Genomic DNA, 23,004 nt, shown 5'->3' with positions numbered 1-23,004 from the left:
AACAATGTCAATGATTTTTATTTTCAATTTTGACTTTTTAGCAGATATTTTACCGCCTAGAAACTAAATCAAAACTGTTATATATATATATCAGGTTTCAAGTCTGTAGACCAAATATTTATAGAGGATTTTGATAAAGAAGTTTCGCACATACATAGACAATATCACTTATATATATACATATATACATATATATATATATATATATATGTGTGTGTGTGTGTGTGTGTGTGTGTGTGTGTGTGTGTGTGTGTTTAAATAAACATTGTTAAAAACAACAGAGAGCTTTATACCTTTATTTAAAAAAATTTCTGATGATGTTTTTTTTTGTGTGTTTAAATAAAAGGTATTAATAAATAACCCATGGTTAGATTTTACTCTTCGAAGCATGTCGCGATTTTTTTTCTTTTCGTCTTTCATCAAGACATCATCAGAAAAATGTGTAAGATTTGGTTATGACACAGGCGAATAGTTGTTAGTAGCAGTCGAAATTGTTTATGCGTGCGAAGCCGTTTGTACTAGTGGGGAGGGAACGAGTGTCCGGTTTTGAGGTTAGGGCAGGATCAGAAGGCGGAAGAGATTTACGATAAGCATATTTTGACTAGATTGGTATGTAACCATATTTAGGACAAGTTTCTGAGTTCTTATATATACCGCTTCTAAAATGTGTAAGTTTTAACGTTGGTTATATGGTGTATTATTTGTGTGCTGCTGACTAAATTTCTCTAATTTTGAAGGAGGGAGTTACGTTTTTTTTCTGTAAATGTTGTAATATAACACTAGATCTTACATTATGCATGGTAAGGCGACAGGATAGCATGTTCGTTGTGTAACCGACGTAACCAACCTAACAACTGTATTGTTGTTGTGGTTTTTGTTGTTGTTGTTATTATAGAAGTTATACTCTCTCAATAGATCACGTGGGATCCTTATAGTAGTTTGAAGATAGAGAAGGCATTGTTTTTTACAACTAGGTTTTGGGTTTTAAATTTTTATAATCTTTATATATAATGAAATGACTGCAGAAATTCCCCTCTGGAATAATGTATCGTAGGCTTGCAACAACAAATGCCATATACACATTCAATACATCTAGGCTAATAGGCACTATCTTGTGTAGCTTTCAAACACCATTTAGGCACATCAGTCATGGTAATAAAATGCTGCATTGCATTCTACGAGCAACGCCATCTCAGTCACAACATCGTTAGAGGAATGAATCCATATATTTTCTCTCTAAATATTTAGTCCTTACACTGCTACCAGTTGTCACCACAGATTTAATGTTTACACCAGCCGTAACTGCTCAGACATGTATAGACATTCCAATTTCTGCTTCATAAATAATAAAGGCTCCCTCATTAAAGTATGTCCATTCTGATTGGTTGAGCTCTGACAATTCTCATATTCTGAAATCATGTTCTTCGCTTTATAAACGAACGCAAATGCAAATTAGGTAACTTTCATGAAGTAGATCGCATATTGATGACTGCGTATATTAAGAAGTTTTTTTTACTAATTTTTAAATATTCATCCATTGTTGTCACATTTGGATTGGTGCATCTGCTACTAGTCTCTCCTTCCTGGGCAGGTTTCAAAGGAGAATCGCCAACCTGTAAGGGCGTGTCATCTAAGCTTCAACTTCTGTCCCACCGACTAATTTTGCATTCCTCTGTCCGTTTTACGTGTATTTTAATGGATGCTCCGACGAACTACAAGCCCTTGTACCCCTCGACGTAAAACCCGACAAGCAGCAAAATTCCAACCCCTCTAAAATAGAGATCCCTAAATTTAAGAAGGCCTTCTACTCTAATAGCTTTCCCCAGAATTACTAGACTCTGGAATCCCCTTCTGGATTCCTGCTTCACTAGCTGTATTGGCATGCATAAGTTCAAGTGTAATGTGAACAGACATCTTGCTACTCAACTCCCTACATAATATCCCTGCAACTTATGTCCCTGATAGTAGCCCCTTACATCAAAGTGACACTATGCCTTGTTTGGGGTGAAAATGTAATTTAAAAAAACGTAAGAAGAAAATAACTTAATTTTATAGGTATATAGATAAGAAATATTCATTTGTTTGTTAAAAATCTAATGACCTTCCGCTTTATTATCCGTCCCTAGTTATTTTATGTTAAAGCGTAGCGGATCTATGGACCAACAGACAGAGCATTTTCTATAGATTTGGAGACGCACCGAGAAGCAAAACAAATTGAAGATAAATGTCTGGTGATTACCAAAACAAATAGGTCTTGTGTTCTAAGATAAAAAAAATAAAGATGAACGGTTTTAAGTTTACAATCTAATGCTTTTCTCTGTGTGTCATTAAGAGGTTTAGTTTTAATCTTGGATGACCTTAATCGCATTTGTTATTATTTTCATTACTACTATTATAATGTTGTGTCTCAGCGAATTGATAGGGACTACTAAATCAACGACTCATACGAGTCAAACGAGCTGAAGCAAAGGAAGCAGAAACGGACAGTTCTGAAGACCACATGCCACAATAGTATTTATAGAAAAAAAACAAAGACTAGTAACATCACGTCTTTGAAAGAGAGGTTAGGCTGAGGCTTAGAACAACGGTGGGGTCAATTAAAATACACATACATTTCAACACCTTGTCAAGAACCCTAAAATTGAATAGAGATCCACCTACCCAGATTAAAAAAACGTAACATATGGTTGCAGCCGAGATTGAACTCACTACACGCGTTTGTAGCGTAATTCAAATCTTCTCCGTAACTGAATACTTGATGCTTCGCCAGGGCTATCAAGGGCATATTTTTTATCGTGAGGCCATCACAAGATGGGTTGCCTACCACAGCTTAAGAGAGGCCCATCTACTCTCGAGAGACGGATAGACCGCGCCAACTTCCCAACCTGGTAGTTTACCTCGCGGTACATACAAAGCCTTGCCTTCCCAAATTTTCATCCATCTTACTAGCCAGGTTCAACGGTGATTAACTTCGGTGATCTGGTGAGAACCGGTGTGTCAACGTAATTGTGACCAGATATGACAACAGTACACCAGACTGTTTTTTTTTATAGTAGACATTTGGAGATACGAAATAGCTTCATAAGTGAAAAGGCGTTTAGAATTATGGAGAGAACTGACTTTATGAGTAGCAGAAACTAGTATGGGAGAAAAATTGAATATTTGCATAACCTGGTTACAGTATATCAGTGACGTCATGCCATGGGATAATAGAATTTCAAAGAGTCCCGGATTATTTCTGCATCTTTTTGTATTTGAGAATCAAACAATGAATCGAACTGCCTGCTCCCCTCACTCACTTTATCTTAGAGCATATGACGTCAATTTTTATATATTCCCGCCGTCGAGTAGAGCTAGCCTTCGAGTTTACTAAGTTGACCCTAACTGAACATCTATTTTTTGTGTCATTTTCAATTAACCAATAAACATGATAACAATAAGGTGCAATACTTTTTTCTCTTGTATGTACTAAAAGATATCGCTTATCAAGATCCAAGGTTATTCTAAAACCCAAATATAACAAATGCCTTGTGATCGTCAGAATGAAAAGGTCTTGTGTTCTTAGATCAAAGGAAAGAAGGATTGTTCTACGTTAAGAATCTATTACTTTTCTTTGCGTTTCTATCGGAATGTTTTTATGTAAAGGTGTTTTTCTTTTAGAGGCGGCGAAAATAAATCACAGAAAAATATGTTTGTCATACAAATATTAAGTTGTCCCAAAAGTTTGTAAACACTTGCAAAAAATAGAAGATTTACTCGTAATGACAAAAAAAATAATAATCATCAAAATAAAGACCATCATTTTGCAAGTCTTTTCTGCCATCAATCTGTAAGTTTTCGGATCTGGTTAAAGTATACCATTCTTTAAAGGGCTTCGAATCAAAGAATTCTTGACATGTTTCCTCAACTTCGTCAATCGAGTCGAATCGTCAACTCTTTAGAAAATGTTGCATTGAGCAGAAAACGCCGTTACTTAATGGAGCACAGTCAGGGCTGTAGGTTGGATGTGGTAAGACCTCAACGCCTTCCAGCTCTTGAAACTTATCTTTGCTCTCCCTGGCGGTGTGTGGCTTGGCATTGTCTTGCGGTCACGGTCGAGTAGAGCTAGTTTTCGAGTAGACTAAGTTAACCCTTGCTTAACTTTTATTTCTTATTTTCGACTTAGCAATAAACATGATAATATCATTTAACACTTTTTCTCTTTAATGTACACCATGTACAAGACGTATCAAGCTGGCCTGATGGTTATCGTACATGTCTTTAGGTTTTGGTTTCCATTTAAGATCGAGTATTTTTTTTTTACTTAAGTGAATATGGTAGAATGAAACATAAAACGTGCACGCACAAGTCTAAATTTCTTTCCGTTATTTTTTTTTTATTTTTTTAAATGAATTTAACGTTACGTTTAATATCTACGGTATTCATGTTCATAATCTATATATCAATGCAATAGCATGTGTCACGCTTACATCCGGGCCGCTTAATTGTTATGTACTTCCATTTCTTGTCATAAATTACTTTGCCAAGAATTCTTCATAAGGTTTGGTTTCGGTTTCGATTATAGCTGATTGTACTTAAGTCATCTTTTTTTTAAATAATTTTATCAAGAATTCTTCATATGCCTTGGTTTCGGTTTCTATTAAAGCTGAAGGAATACAAGTTATATATATATATATATATATATATATATATATATATATATTAAATTGTAATTCAATGAATTTCAAAAAACTCTCATTGAAATGAAATGAAGTGGTTGAGTTTCATATCAAAGAATTTTTATTATTCTAAGCAAGACAAAGAATGTTTTAGAAAGTTTATCTCCTTAACCTATAGGGTTTCGATGTCTACCATCTCATCAGAGGAGTGAAAATATTAGCAAATAGTTATAAAGGTATGCACCCTATTTGCTAAAGTCAGTGAGACATGGAAAGTCAAAGTGAAAACATTATATTTATCAGAAGTTCTGTGGCAGGAGTATTTGTAGAAAAAGGATATGACTGTTTTTGTTGATCCAACTTGTTTGGTAAAATCCATATTATATGTTCTTTACATCCGTTTGGTAATAGTTTCCAAGTTATATCCTGGGTAATCCGCATAGCTGTGTATATATCCGAATCGGGCAAGTGCTTGTTTAAATTTGTCTTGGGTCCAGCCGAAAATATATATATATATATATATATATATATATATATATATATATATAAGCTTAAATGTTGGATAATGAATGAGTGTCGTATACATATGGTCTAAATTTTATTAAATCTGATGTACAAAGTTGTAAGATATTCCTCTTCTATAATCTCTATAATCCATTTAGAAGTACGGACACGTAGATATTCAGCAAGTAGAATGTGACATAGAGGTGCCGGACTACTTCCATTGTTTTCCCCGGATAATTCTATACATATTGGGGCCGAGAAGATACACCCAGCTTAAAAAGGGACCACTTTTATTGTCTTCCCTGTTTAATGAATGACTTACTCTTGAAAACATATATACGGCACAAAATATATACGGCACAAAATATATACGGCACAAAATATATACGCACAAAATATATATGGCATAAAATATATACGGCACAAAATATATATGGCACAAAATATATATGGCACAAAATATTTATGGCAGAAAATATATACGGCACAATCACATTGGCACACTGTTTCTCACCAGATCACTGAAGTTAAGTAACAATGAGCCTGGCCAGTACCAGAAGGGTGACTATTTATAAATGCTAGGCGCTGCATGTACCGCGCCGAGTCGTAGAAATTTCCAAGTTGCTATCTGGTGGCGCGTTTAACTCACGGAGTAAGATGCAATCCCGAATCAAGACGAAAGGCAACTGGAAACTTCTGTCTTTTCTTGTCTTTCAGAAATTATTGTTGTTGTACAATTTGGAGAGCCGTGATCGCCGACGCTGGTAAAATAACATGGCCACTGCAAAAACTCTTCTAAAGATAATAATCTTGAGGTTAGTTCCAGTTGAGATTATGGACTCGGGGACGAACACAGAAATACGAAAGTAAGAACAAAGAAATAAGAAAGATGGCGTTTTATACATATACAAAAAGATATAAAAATATATATATAACGCTGTGATTATACCAATAACTAATAAACTATCAATTAGAAATGTTGTTTTATTATTTTTTATTTGTTTATTGTGTCAATAAAAAAGGCGATGGGCGACCATCTAAAAAGTAAGGTCCTTCTTATCTTTCGCCGTCCCTCATAGACTGGTACTGTTGCTGGACACGCCCGATGCAAACTCTGTTTTTGCTCTCAGATATCTTTCTTTTATTTTTTATTTTACACAGTGATCACCACTTATCAAGGCCCGGAAGCCATTCAGGGATAAGGGATATTGCAAGTACATTACGTTAGTGTGGAGATTTGATGAAGTGTTTACTTAAGGGGGCGGTTCATTAGGAATTTGTTAACGTTGGACTTGAATACATCCAAGTTGTAGTCCGGTGGGAAGCAGACAGACGGAACAGAATTCCACAGGCGTGCAGTTCTAAGAGAAAAGCTTTGTTCATGGAATCCACGTTTTGATTTAGGCACAACCTTTTAAATTCGAAACAATTTCAATCCGTCTTTATAAAATGTCACTTATCCCCCCACCCACACACACACACACATACACACCTCAGACGCATAAGCCTGGGCCTCACGGAAGCACACGCACAAAAAAAAACTGAGAAAAATAGACGTGCTTTTTTAGATTCTCCCGTATCTTCCGTCGGGTTGCGTAAACAGCTGTAAGATGCCGAAGCGATTACCCAATCAGCTGTCAGTAAAATGACAAATTATATATATGTATGCATATATGTATGCATATATATATAAAGAGAATATGAATGCCTACAGGGGAGAACTTGAATGCCTACTACACTACTACTACAAGAATTTTCCTCGAAAACTGAAGCACAATATATAAAAATACATTTTCTTCTATAACTTACAAAATTAGAATTTTGTCATAGAATAGGGGTGGGGTTTGTCTATGGGAGGATAAGAAAGGCCTCTGATCAATCCATTTATCTCGGGCTTTTATTTTTTCTCATCTAAACTTCGGTAGGGACAATTTTTATCATCATTATTTTTATAACCTTAAAATTACATATCTACTCTCTGGTGAAGCATTGTAAATTACTTGAGAAGTCCGCCAATATGTCGCCTATAACCAACGATCAAGCTTTAAGGCGTCAACAATTCCGAACGACCATCCAGTATGGACAAAAACGATATTTCCGATTTTTACACACGCATATTTGGAAAGTATGCATACATGCAAATACACAGGAGTGGATGCACACCTTTAATATATTTCCTCAAACATACACATCCACACAGAAATATAAAATATAAAAAATATTAAATGCAACAATACAGTATATACATGCATAGACATATAGACTCGCATACATCTGCGTACATATATACATAGATATGCACACATACATATACATTTACACATACACATCCATATTTTACACTAAACGTAAATACATATCTATACAATATATATATATACTTATACACGTACTTACGCCCACACACATATATCTACATATATAACCATATACATACACGCATAACATATACGTATACATAAAACATATGCATATACATATACTTACATAGCACATTTACTTAGGCACACACACGCACATATACAGAAGCAATCCCTGGAAGACCAAGCTGTAACAAGATACAAATAGCAGCCATAAAAGGAACAGCATCTATTCTTAAAAGAGCCCTCGGATATAAATTTGAATCATAACAGAATCAAGTGTTAGCTCCAGGGGGGGGGGCTTGATATCTTAAAACTTACTGAAGTTAAATTGACAGCTTATCTCCCTTACTCTTTTGTATGACAATAGCCCCACTAAGCAAGCTCCTGAATAAGAATCCGAGCGCCTACAATTTGAGTCAGGGACGCCATCGAGATCCAAGCAAGAGAATAAACCATCTGCTCTTCATGGATGATCTTAAGCTGTATGCTAGCTCTGACACCGATCTGCACCAGCTTCTGCAGGTAGTACACACATTCTCCAGTGACATCGGAATGAAGTTTGGCTTGGACAAATGTGCCAAGTGTACACTCAGAGCTGGGAAGAAGACCCACACAGAAAATATGCAGCTTAATGAAAACATCGACATCAGGGATCTAGAAGAGCATGAGCCTTATAAGTACCTTGGCATTGAGGAAAATGAGAATATACTGCATGCCAAGATGAGGGAGAAGATTAGTAAAGAATATGTACGCCGAGTGAGGAAAATATGCAAACCCCAGCTCACCAATAAAAATAAAATTACTGCCATCAACCAGCTTGCTATGCCAGTAATAACATACAGCTTTGGTATCATTGACTGACCACAAAAATACATCAACCGGCTAGATGTAAAGACACGGAGGCTACTAACGCTTCATAAAATAATATATAGAAATCAGTATAATGTATACTAATACACACAAAGGTACACATACATGAAAAAATATATATGCATATATATATATATATATATATATATATATACATATATATATATATATACATATGATGATTGCTGCATTGAGTTCTCCCAATTTTGTCGTCCATTCCATCTCAGATGACTCTGCACTCCCGCCGCAGATTTGTACACCTTAAAGCAGATGTGACATACAAATTGAGCAGTTTCCATCGAGCTGACTTCCTCTGGAGGTTGAAGGATATTCTTATGAACAAACACATGTCTTCTCCGACCAGCAGTAGACTTGCAAACTTTGCTGCATGTTAAACAGATCGTTTTGTTCGGGCGCAAAGTTGACCTGAACAGGAGTTTTGTGCGACTTAAGGTGGTTTACGTAGCCAGCTTTTGACAAAAGCACTCGTTCACAAGTGTCACATTGCCAGCCGTGTGTCATGGTTAAGACCATCAATTAAACCTTTGCGAAGCTCTCGCTTCAGATTGCTGTGGGCCTGCTTTCTTTTTTTAGAGCATCATAACTTTCACGTACAAGCTTTCGCCACTTCGGCCTTTGCAGAGTAAGTTCTTCCCATGTGTAGGTGTCGATTTGTAAGACTTTCAAATTATTCTTTGTAGAGTCTCTGAACCTCTTCCTAGGTTTGTGTTGAGGGCGCTTGCCATTTTCCAGCTCCCCGTAAAAAATTTGTTTTGGCAGCCTACAATCTTTCATTCGAACCAAGTGGCTCACCCAACGCATGTAAAATCTGATTACATACATATATACACATGCACACATACATACACATACATATCTACATATACCCACCCACATGCACACATATATATACAAACATATAAATAATTACCGTCGACATACATGCAGAACTGTGATTAATCAATAATTAATATCAAAATAATTAGAGTTTTTTTTTCAACATTATGACCTGTAAGAACAAAGAAAGAAGAAAGATGGCACTTTATGCGTATACAAAAAGATATTAAAAAAATACCGCTTTGATTATACCAATACTAATAAACTATCGATTAGAAAGTTTAAAATATCTAAAGAAAAACCTAAAAACCTAGATATCATAATCCCATTTACCTTACGATTTACATTGGTTCCTTCAGTCTTGGACAGACTATGGATACCCAGGAAAAGTTGCTTGCACGCGAAATTTCTGTGGCAGGAGGTGCGCAATCTCCAACCACACCTCTCCTGTGACGACATTGTTGAATACCAGTGGCAAGTGAAGTACAGGATGACTGGAAACAAATGCCGAGATAAGCGGAGAGCACATACAGCGCCTAGAATTCTAAAATGGTCACCCATCTGGTACTAACCAGGCTCCACGTTCCTTAACTTCGGTGATCTGACGAGAACCGGTATGTCAATGCGATTATGCCGTATATACATATATATATATATATATATATATATATATATATATATATATATATATATATATATATATATATATATATATATATATATATATATATATATATATATATACACATTTACAAACATACACACATACACATACGTATATACATACATTATATATACACATACATACAGATACACATATACATATAGACATAAACTCACAGAGATATATACACAACACACACATAACACACATATACATACATAGTTATATAGATACATATGTACATATATGTACATACATAAATATACACATAAATATACATATATACAGGTACAATCGCGCACCCATACATATAAGCATACACCCATATAGACACAGAACTATATACTTACACATACATATATGCATCATATAACTACGATTTCGTGCACCTGTAAGCCTGTGATACTATTTCTTCTTTTACGTTAGCGTAAATTTTCTTTAGTTAATTTAATATGCTATGAACTTTATATTAATTAATGGTCAAAAATGTATTTAATAAAGTGCACTCTAACTTCGGCATTATGGTAACCACATCGAATGAATACTTTTATATGAGATAACCGATTCCAATAGCTCACGTAGACATACATAATACATATATATAGATAATACATATATATAGATATAGATATAAACGTATTTTATACGTAACTGAATTGAAGTTTACACAATTATATTACGCGCAATTCTTGGCCTGAAGACGTAATCTCCCCAATGACGGGTGATTACAAAAAATGTATGCACATATGTAGCCATCAAAATTTGTATAAAAAATTATATACATGTATGTATGTGTGTGTTTATATATATATATATATATATATATATATATATATATTATTGGGGTTTTTTTACTATAATAATTAAATACCTACAGACACTAGTGTTTCATCCTTTCGGGAATCTTCAATGCAGGGTGTCACGATTAATACCAGTCGAACGATTCGAACCCCGGAACACGAGACATCGCTGGCTCGGTTAGCGAAGACCGTATCAATTCGGCTACCATTAACCGCGTGAAACATTTGAATTTTAAATGTTCATTTACGTCAGTCAGACAGTGATCTAATCGTTATACGATGATCTATGCATAAGAGCTAAATTGACCGACTTTAATTCAATTGAAAGTGCTCAACGATAAGAAACGAATTTCTTAAAGGGGCTGTCATAATATATACACACATGTACTAGCAAAAGTACCAGTCGTTGACTGGGTTCAAAGACAGCCTACAAAAAATGGACTCTGATTTATGAAAGTATGATAGGTTATGAAAAGGAAGGGTTGTAAAGAGTATTTGGGAGTATCAAAACTAAAGCAAAATATGATGAAAGTAAAAATAAAATAGATAAACCCCATAATTTATCATACCATATCTGTTCACACTGAAACACTTATCACAATATTCTGTGGATTTATATTAAAAAACATTGTTAAACTTTGTGACATATTTCCATTCTATTGAGGTCAGGCGCGAACGAACACCTCATAATTTTATTATACCATATTTCTTCAAACTGAAACATAATTATCAAAGTATACTTACGCAGATAGATATGAAAAGTTTTTATTAAATTTGTGCTTTTCGTATATTTGCTCTAAATTACGGTACGAATTGTTAATTATTTTACATGGTGATAACCACTTATCAAGACCCAGAGGCCACCCAAGGATAAGGCTTAATGGTTATTCATTTGTCATTGTGATTTTAGCGCAGTGGGAATTTTATAACTTCGATTACTTATGGGGAAGTTTCAATAAGAACTTGTTCACGTTGGACTTGAAGACAACCAGACTGTAGTCAGCGGAAAAGCACGCAAATAGAATAGAGTTCCACAGGCGAGCAGTTCTAAGACAGAAGCCCTGTTCATGAAATCTACGTTCAAGTGTAGGCACAGATAAAGAGTGTGGGAAATTGGCGATAGTGGTTCTGGCTAGACGAGTGTTTTTCGTGAAAGTCTGGCGAGAGGGGGAACCAAAGATTGAAGTTCAGATGAGTACCTGCCATGAAAATTACGATAAAGCAGGGACAGATTAGCTACATCTGTGGAAAGAGGTTGCAGGGAAGAGAAAATGGCACCCCCACTAAGCTACGAAGTCTACTTTGAACTTTGTCAAGACAGAATAAGCTGCTTCTAGCAGCTCTTTGGAACTATTTATATATATATATATATATATATATATATATATATATATATATGTGTGTGTGTGTGTGTGTGTGTGTGTGTGTGTGTGTGTGTGTGTGTGTGTGTGTGTGTGTGTGTGTGTGTGTACTTCATAATAAAAAAATTACTCAAAATACAGATTGGATCACTTTACCAGACTGCTATCAAAGACATTCACTTCGGATTTTATCATGCAATTTGGATGTGAAATTTAATATCCTTTTCATTAACTTCCCTTACTCTATGATATTTAAATACCTTAAAAACCTTTTAATTGTGATTTTCCATGTCTCACTGACTTTAGCAAATAAGGTGTAAACCATTATAACTATTTGCTAATATTTTCTCCTCTGAAGAGATGGTACACCTGGGATAAGGAGTTATAACATTTCAAACGTATTCTTTGTCTTACATAGAATAATAAAACTCTTTTTATTTGAAATTTAACCATTTCACGTCATATTTTTTTTAATTCATTGAATGACTAAAATGTTATATATATATATATATATATATATATATAGAGAGAGAGAGAGAGAGAGAGAGAGATTTGTTGTTGTTTTTTAACGATAAATACGGTTAAATAGTGGCTTCGCCTCGAAGCTCATTTTTTATTTACTTAGAAAGTCGCTCATAATTTGTTTAGACCTATATACCATTTTATTTATTATTTTATTATTTTTAAAACAGTAATCTACGTACATGCGTGTTTCAAGGTAACCACCTCTCATCAGCGTAGCTTGACTGTTTCTAGGTATCGAACTCCAGACCATGTTTACCACAGAGCAAAAATAAAAAAGCGATCAATTTTTTTAACTTTGACCTCTATTATGCCCCCTTTACATTTATTGTTTTTGGGCTCAAATTAAGTCATTAAGTTAGATCCATATTCAATGAACCTATATCTCAAATTATAAGTGTTTATACCCAAAATTGCCGGAGGAGTTTGGAAGCGTTCTCAAAGGTCAAATCGTTGAACTTTGACCCCTTTACAACCAAATTTCTGTCCGACAACCGATCACAAAGATTTTCCCAAATATCAGTACCCTGTATATCAAATTTCGAGTCTGTAGACTAAAAATTGACAAAGTTATTGCGTAGGCAATGTACACAGACAGACACTCAGACAGACACACAGACACGTTCACCTTTATATATATAAATATATATATAATATATATATACATATGTATATATAATATATATACATATATATATGTATATATATGTATATACATAGTGAATAAATGACAAAAACTATATTCCAAAATTAATGATGTTGACCATCTTATAATTTATTCCTTTAATTCAGTTGATATTTACAATTCTTGACAGTATCTGTTTCGTAGCACAAAATCAATCACTTTATCATTATATCAATCAGTGAATCTATAATTCCCTAAACGCATGAGAAGAAATAGCAAAAACCAATCCGTCAAAAGGAAATAAAGTGTGATTTGACATGATTAAAATCCGAAAATTGGAAGAGAAGCTGCAAATAGATTTACTATGTTTCCATTGCGCCATTTTGAATTTACTACATTGCATTTATTCAATATATTGCTCTGTAATTACACTGAGCTTGTTAAATAAGCATTGGTATATATTATAAGAAAATATTTTTCTACACATATATATATATATATATATATATATATATATATTAAATGGAATTGTAGAAGGCGGTACAATGCAGAAGAAACGGAAAGACACAAGCTGAAGCAGGTGAGAAATTTATTAATACAACTTATAAATACATGTGTACATATTCATATTTCATATACGCAGTATATTTATATTTACACAGTGGTTACCTGGGAAAGTCGGTCTGGTGGTATGTCCGTGTAATATAATATTTCGAGAAAGATCTCTTCGTCAGATATTTACTTGACTTTGACAAACGTATGAAATATGAATATGTACACATGTATTTATAAGTTGTATTAATAAATTTCTCACCTGCTTCAGCTTGTGTCTTCCCGTTACTTCTGCATTGTACCGCCTTCTACAATTCCATTTAACTACATACTATACAATGCTTCAAGTAAACTACACCCACCTCTTATATATATATATATATATATATATATATATATATATATATATATATATGTATATATATATATATATATATATATATATATATATATCCGGGCTTGAGGTTTTTGCTTGTCTAGCTACACTACTGTGCTTATGACCAATGAACTTTAGGACAGTGGCCTAATAAATCCGACATTCCTAGTTAGTCGCAACTAGTGGAAGTTGAAGTGTTTTACTTCACAGATGCGTGCGTTGTGCGTGTGTGCGCGCACCTGTCGGTACAGTGAGTAAGAAACCTTTCGGATCACACAAGTGCAGTCCATAAAAATCGATATTTGCCGAAACATTTGCGTTCATCAAAGAGAGGATGTGAAATATATAAATTGATTTCGAAGAATCTTTGAAGGTTGCGTTTCGAGGATTCAGACGTTCGAGCGGGAGACGTAAGTCACTGGAGTCACGTGCACTTTACAATGAGATAACGATGAATGAAATAAACAGAAACGAGAACGAGACGTGAGGATAGATAGAAACATGTGAATCGGCTGAACTAAAGAGAAAGAAAGAAAAACAAATGGATATAAGATAGAATAATCTGAAGAGGTTAGATTACAAAGAGAGAAAGAACGAAAGACTAAAAGAAAGGAGAAACAATTACCGGAACAGAGTAGATTACAAAAAATAGAAAGAGTAGAAGAAAGAAAGATAAATAGAAGAAAGATAAACTGATCTGAAAGACTAGATAACTAAAGAAAGAAAGGACGATAGATAGATAGATAGATAGATAGATAGATAGATAGATAGATAGATAGATGGATAGAATGGTTGGAATGGACCAGATTACAAAAAATAGAAAGAAGGCTCAGAAGAAATAAAGAAAGATAGATAGAACGATTGAAACAAACGATATTATAAAATCTTGTTGAACTCGAGAATCTTTCTGACGAACTGGGGAATCTTTCTGACAAACTCTGGAATCTTTGTGTCGAACTCGGGAATCTTTCTGTCGAACTGAGGAATTTCGACCGAAGTAGCAGGATTTTGTTCTGTCAATCATAATTGTTTAGAAAACTTTAGTAATTCGCAATTGTAATCTTGTTGGATTGTGACCAGATAGTTTCTGGATCCCGGAAAACACCAGATTCCCCAAAACAGCGAGCAGAACAAAAGTGTAAATACAAATTTGACGTCAATCCTAGACAAAAAAACTGTTATGGGGGAATCACCCTCCAAATGGACTGTTCTATCCTTTATATAAACCATAGACCTTTCGATCGTCACGTTGGTTTGTTATTTTTCCTGCGATTGTTTTACATATTATTATTATTATTGCCGTGTTAAATTTGTTTTATTTGTTAAAGTTGTTATTGCCGTTATCTTCCTGCTGTTATTTTTGAACGGGACTTTTACCTTATTTTTTAATTTTTTTTTTTTTTTTTTTTTTTCCCTCTCTAACCCGTCGGCCATGGCGTCCGCCAGCAATGTGCCGTCGGAAGAGGACAACAGTGGCGAACAAAAGAATGGGTGGGCAAAACCACCCAAAGTTAAAATAGACGTTAACAACTTTTTAACGGAAGCAAGGAAATGTTTGCAATATGTTACAGAAACAGGAGTTACGTTAGAAACACCACGGCTACAGGAATTTGCCAAGAAAACGATCTCACTTTTTGTGGTAGATCGCAAGACCAAAAAATTGATCAGGTCAACTAAGGAAACTGTAACTAAATTACTGGCAACGGCAGGAATGCGTGCGGATCGTGTAACGAAATGCAGAGGCTACAATACCTGGGCCGCCCTGTTTAAAACAGAAGAAGAATGCGTCGCACTAACTAAAAAAGAAATCATTACACAAGACTACATTTTAAGAATGGAGTACCTAGGACGGAGGAGAACGACTGTTTCCATTTTCGAAGTGCCAGGGGCGGTCCCAGGTGAATATCTAGCTGCCTACCTCCTGAAATTCGGTGATATTACTGGTATAGAGGTAGACCAGTACAACGGAGTCTGGTCCTTCGACATCCTTTTAAACAAAGAAACTTTCCTCGAAATACCCTACTTCCTGGAAGCGGGAGCTGAAAAACTCCCCATTATGGTCACAGGGAGGAGGCCGACCTGCTGGATTTGTAGTGAAGTAGGTCACTTAACCTACACCTGTCCGAAAAAGACCAAAACCAATGTGACAAACACAACAAACCCTAAAGAGGTGATTGTTGGGCACCTCGAACCTGAGGCTAGAACGCCAAATACAAGCAAAAAAATTGAAGTGATTAAAGAAATCACAACAGAAGAATTCGAAAAAAAATTCAACTCCGAGATGGAATCGCCTAAAAAGAGAGAATGGACACTGGTACCGTTTTCTAAATCGCCTCGTAAAACGTACGCGGATAGACTGACCAAAGAGCAGATATTAGACATTAGGACAACAAGTTTAAGGCCCTGCTAAAAATAAAGGAGTCGCTAGATGAAAAGCGCAAGCAAAGCGAGAAGAAAAAAGAAAAAGAAAAAATATTAGATTTCCCCGAATCTCTCTTCCCCGAAAAGCCTGCCCCTCCTCCAAAAGAGAAAAGATCACCCCGTAAAGCGCCACCCCTCTCTCCCGCAAACGTACCAAAAAGAGACCCAAAGTTGACAACCCTAGGCTCTCCATCCAAAAAGACCCCTAAACCGTCCCCTAAACCGTCTCCATTCTGCTCCCCAAACAATACACCCCAAAACTCCCCCCCCGCTTCCCCTATGAAAATTGACATGCCCCCTCCTCCATCACCTCGCCCTTCTACTTCTGAAAAGAAAAGACAAAGAAGTCCCTCCGTGGAAAAAGACCAAAAAAAGAAAAGACCCCCTTTTTTTCAGGGCAAAGACGTGTGTAAGATCACGACTAATATAGAGACCATATCCAAAAATCACGTTAGAAAAGACTACCGAAACCTCTACGCGGTGAAGCAGATAAGCAAACTGGACATTACAAACCCAGAAAATTTTCCTAATGCCAAAAGACTTTTAACTGTGGTCAGAAGTCGTGAAGAGGCCAAAGGAGTTTGGACTATGCTGGAGGAAGCAAACTCTGCTTTTAATATCATTCCTCCAGCAGCCTTTTTTAGCGACTTCGACATACTTAAAATGGAGAAACTATGTGTTGGACGGGTCCCCATAAAAATCCACCCTTCACTTTATAGAGCGATTAAGTTAACATTTCCTCTAGACATCGGTGGTCTGTCCCCTGATGGGGCCATCACTAATGAGATGACCTCAGGATCATTGGGGACAGCTGTCGGTGTCTTGGCACCGTCCATGTTTGTTAAGGATACCCAACCCTAGATAGATCACAATGGCTTTAAGGTTAGCTACTTTGAATGTCCGAGGGTTGAGGGACGCCTCTCGTAAACTTCGAGTTGCACGCGACCTTCAACGCCTCGGGGTGGATATATGCTGTGTACAGGAAACGCACTTCATTCCCAGTGATTATCAGGGTGTGCTGCTTAGAGACTTTCAGCTCTATTCAGCACATTTTGATTCCCACTCGAGGGGTGTTTCCTGGCTAGTTAGACGCACTCTTGATGCTTCGTGTGACCCAGTCTATGCTGATCCAGAGGGAAGAGTGCACGTGCTGGATGTTACCGTAAAGGATGTGGCATTTCGATTTATTGGGGTTTATGCTCCCAATAGCCATGGCGAGAGGGTTTCCTTTTTTCGGGGGATTGAGCCCTTCATGAATTCGTCTCGGCGGATAGTTTTAGCGGGAGACTGGAACGCGGTCCTGGATCCCGATTTAGATCGCGGGGGTAATACTTCAAGGGCTACTAACCAGAACCGGGATGCTAAGGCGTTTCGAGACTTTATTGACAAGTTTGATCTTGTCGATAAATTTCGAAACGAAAAGCCCGGGGATGTAGTTTGGACTTGGACAGGTAGACGCGGCTCCGATCCGGTGCAACTTTCGAGTTACATCGATCGGTTCTTAGTTAAGAGAGTCGACTTAGGGCTTTTAGACTGTCCAAGTTTTCATAACATAGTTTATTCGGACCATAGGTTAGTCCGGGTTCGGGTAAACTTAGATAGCGTTAAACCTAGGATGGCTAGTTACTGGAAGTTCAACACGTCGTTGTTCGACGTGAAGGGCTTCCGGGAACTGCTTTTACTAACAATACAGAGGGAATTGAAGGGAGCCATTATCGGGAATAAGTGGTGGGGAAAACTTAAACAAGTAATTAGGTCCTTCGCTGCTGATTTTAGTCATCGACTCAATCTTAGTTCTAGAGCAGCGAAAGCGGCACTAGATGATTGATTAAAAAGGGCGGTGGAGGAGGGGGATAGTGATAGTCATACTTTAATTAAGGCTGAACTGGACTCCCTGGATAACAGGAAGGACCAGGGTCTAGTAGTTAGGGCTAGGTTAAAAAGAGTGCCGAACGAGGCAACAAACATGGCCGCGTCAATGCGTGCGGAGGAGCGTCGACGTGCGACTGATCGACACATCGCCAGTGTCACATTGCCGGACGGACGAACCGTAACATCAAATGATGGAATCCTGGAGGGTTTTCGAGCTCATTTGCAGGAGCTTTTTACCATGGAGCCCGGTCTGGAGATTGAACAGTTTGACACGTATTTAGCTGACTTTTCTCGCCTTGAAGCGACCGAAGCAGCTACGTGTGAAGGTAGCATAAAAGAGGAAGAAGTCCTTGAGGCTCTGAAACAAGTCGGGCTAGACAGGACCCCTGGGATTGATGGTCTGCCTTACGAGGTGTACTTGAGGCTGTCGCCCATTTTTATTCCTTTGCTGGCCACACTCTTCAACTCCTGGTTTAGGAACGGGTCTATACCTCAGTACTTTACCAGGGGAATCATTAAATTGCTTCGCAAAGATAAAAATGGAGGGGATGGGATTAGCAATTTCCGGCCCTTAACGATGTTAAACACAGAGTTAAAGATTGTGGCCAAAATCTTAGCAAATCGTCTGCAGGTTGTTTTACATCGTCTCATAAGTCCCGAACAGACGTGTTCTGTTAAGGGCCGGACGATTCAAGATAATTTGCACGCGATACGCTTGATCATAGAGAAAGTCGACACAGAAGCCGCGCTGATCAATTTAGATCAGTCCAAAGCATTCGATAGGGTGGACCATCGTTACCTAGGGGCTGTTCTTTGCTCGGCTGGGTTTGGACCCCAGTTTCGCTCATGGATTCGCCTCTTGTATGCTAACCCCGGTGCTATGGTGGAGGTGAATGGGGTGAGATCGAAGCCCTTCAGGTTAACAAGATCTATCCGTCAAGGTTTTCCGTTATCACCCATGCTGTATGTCATCGCGCTTGAGCCCTTTTTGCGCCAGCTTAGGGTGAATCCGGTCCTTCGCGGGATTACTTTGCCAGGTGGTTCTACCCCAGTAAAGTATACCGCCTATGCCGACGACGTGACTGTGCTAGTAACGAGCAATGCCGAGATTAGAGTCGTCGACATGGAAACAAGACGGTATGCACAGGTAACAGGGGCCATAATCAACCACGTTAAGTCTATTGGCTTACGTGTTGGTGCCTGGAGGGGAACGCCCCTTCAGGGGCCCTTTGGCGTGACTGATGGGCCCTGCAAGCTACTCGGCGTCTGGTTTGGCCCCGACCTCCAGCTGGAGAAAAATTGGTCGGAAGTGTTGAAAGCGGTCAAGATCACAGCTCATTTGTGGTCTTTGAGAAATCTAACTTTAAAGGGTCGGGCGGAGGTATGCAATACTCATATCTACCCCCTGATCCTATACCGTCTATCAGTGCTTCCACTCCCGGAGTCCTCACTACTTGAACTAGTGCGTGCTCTTTTCGCGTTCTTATGGCGCGGAAAGCAAGCCATGGTTGCTCGGGAGATCTGTTGCCTGCATCCGTCTGAAGGCGGTCTGGGTATGCCGAATATCAAAATACGTAGACACACTCTAAGGCTGATATACCTAGACCGAATGTGTACACCTGACTTAGGGAACGGTGTCTTCTGGATGGAAGACACTAAGAAAGCCTTTCCGGCTTTGGAGAGTGTGCATTCGGCTGAAGGGGAGGCACGCAGGAGGCCCCGAAACGAATGCCATTTCTATCGCGAGTGTCGACAGGCGTTGAAGTTCCTTCAACGGGTGAATGAAAGCCTCTCTGACACCCGGCTGTTGTCTCGCAAAGCGCTATATAGGGTTTTAGTGAGGGGATCTGTCCGAGACGAAAAGATTGAGGAGTTCGGTTTCACGAATGAGGAGCGTCGCTCGATGTGGCCTTGGGCGCCCGGGCTGAGCTGTTTCGATAACTACGAGGCATCGCTCACCTGGCTGGTAATCCGAGATGCCCTCTGGGTTCACAAAAAACTTTTCATAGCGGGTTTTACAATGACACCTAGTTGTGTCCGATGCGGAGAATGGGAGGAAGACCTAAGCCATGCTTTCTTCCGCTGCGCTATCGTTCGACCGTTATGTGAGTTAGTTGAGAGCTTCACGGTTCGCATACTGAACGGGCGTTTTTTTGTGCTGGATGCGGTTTCCCCGTGCTGCAATTGGGCGCCGAGTATGAAGAAAGAGGAACGTTATGTTTTTCTGTGTTTGCTAGCTGTTATGAGAGGCGTGATTTGGTCGACACGACAGAAGGAGGTTTACGGAGATGAGACCTTCACTGCTCCCCAGCTTGTTCTCATGTTCAAGCATCGGTTGAAAATGCGAATTAAGCTGGAGAAGGTGAAACTCACTCCTGTGAATTTCAACGAAAGGTGGGTGAAAGCTTCGCGACTGTGTAGAGTGACTGGAGCTGGCCTTGAATTCATTTCTGATTTGATTTAGGTCAAAAAGGATTTTGGGTATCCTGAACTAACAAGACATCAGTATCGGACCGATTAGTTTAGTATGGGTTAGTTAGGCTTTATTGTTTGATTTTTTAACTTAGCTAGAGTATGTATGTGTTCATCGTCCCAGTCCCTCTTTTAGTTTGCCCTTGTCCCCCCCTTTTTTCCCCCACCTTAGGTTCGATAACCCCCATTCCCGACCCCAATTAGGTGACGGATGGACTGCTTTGTCAGTGATGCAGGTCGTCTTTGTGGTGTTTATTCAATAAAGTCAGTTTTCGTGTGGACCTGCGTCTTTTCGACTGACAAAGCTTTCTATCTGCCACAATTTAGTAGTGGGGGGGCTCTTTTACTAACTACTATTTTTTCATTGTAAATATTTCATTCTTTTTGTATATAAAATTTTTAGCCCCCCCCCCCACATCATGTATATATCATTTTTCGGGTTATAATTAGGATTCCCATAGAGTGATTCTGGTATTCTGGTGAAAGAGTCTAGTTAAGTTAACTTTATGTTAGATAGGTCCACATTAACCCCCCTATTTTTGGCCTTGTGCCACATTTTGTGTATATTTATGCAAATAAATATTAACACCAGAGCGACCCTCGCCTGCTCGGTGACGTTTACGCCTCTTTTAAGTTGTAACCTTTTTACGTTGTTGTTCCAGTAATACATTGTTTAAACTCTATTCCGTTGTTCTGTTTTCTTTGTGGCTTATTGCACGCCATAACACTGGCGACATTGGGTTCGGATAACTTACTCACGTTTAAAAACAGTGTTCTAAAAAACTAAACATTGACGACATTGGATTCAAGGAGCATACTAAAATCGAAACCAGTAACGACATTGAAAAAAATACTCGCGTTGAAATAGTATTCTAAAAATACTAACTACGTCGGACTCAAATGTTATCAAACCTAAGGAAGTGTCTAACATAACACTTGCAACTGAAAGGTTCACGGTAACTAAAAAAAAATAACGCAGATCATTACGGAAAAAAAGAGTTGAAAAGAAAAAAGTTCGTCACGACTTTCAAAGATAGCGCTGTACTTTTGCAAAAAGAAAAAGGTTCGTCGCGACTTAGAAAGGTAAATTTTTATACTTTTGGAAAAAGAATTCGTCACTTGTGGTTTTCGCTACTAAAATCGGGCGTTATTTTTTTTTTCTCTGGAGAAAAATATACACTTGATTTTTTTTTCTTTAGACAGTGAACTTTTTATATATTCATGTTTTTTTTTCTGTTCATTTTATTGTCTGGAGGAAGAAATAAGATAGAATAAAACGGTTTTGAAAAATTCAGCGAAAGTTTTGAAATTGCTAATGCTGACAAAGCAAAATGGACGAATTGAAAGTAGCGTTGGAACATTTGAACAAGTTGCATATCAATGCCGCAAAGCGTCAGTCACAATTCGAGGAACAGCAAAAGAAATTGCAAAAACAGTTAGCGGAATGTCAAATACGAACCGCAAAACCGTTAGCCGAGCGTCAATTACGAACAGAATTACTTATAGAAATTGTTAAAAATAATGGGAACACGGAAAGCAATTCAGCATTTTCTCAGAATACAATATGGACAGCGATAGACAATATTAAATAAGAGGAAGGGGAAAATCATTCGCAGCGTATTTTCGGCGTTATGAAGATTGTTTTAAATATTGACTGCAGCAACTGGTCTGATCAAAAGAAAACCAAACTTCTACTACGAAAATTGGAAACGGCTGAGCATGATAAATTTGTGGTTTACATCTTGCCTTGGAAAACAGCAGATTTATCATTCTATGAGACGGTAAATTTGTTAACAGAACTTTTCTCGCCGAAAACGTCTCTTTTCCATAAGCGTTGGAGATGTTTGAATGTGGTAAAAGACGATAATGACGATTTTGCCACCTACGCAGCTGTAGTGAACAAACACTGTGATGACTTTAAGTTGTCTGAACTAACAGCAGACAATTTTAAATGTCGTGTGTTTGCGCAAGGGTAAACCTCGGGAAAAGATTCGGAAATCAAACGCAGAGTCCTTACAAAATTAGAAAATGAACCGAACTTAACACTTCAAAAATTGACTGATGATTGTCAAAAAGTAGAAATTATAAAAAAAAGATGCAAGAAATA

The sequence above is a fragment of the Euprymna scolopes genome, chromosome 26 (assembly GCF_053919585.1).
Source record: "Euprymna scolopes isolate OS-2025 chromosome 26, ASM5391958v1, whole genome shotgun sequence".
Taxonomy (NCBI): domain Eukaryota; kingdom Metazoa; phylum Mollusca; class Cephalopoda; order Sepiida; family Sepiolidae; genus Euprymna; species Euprymna scolopes.
Note: the sequence above shows the minus strand (reverse complement) of the source record.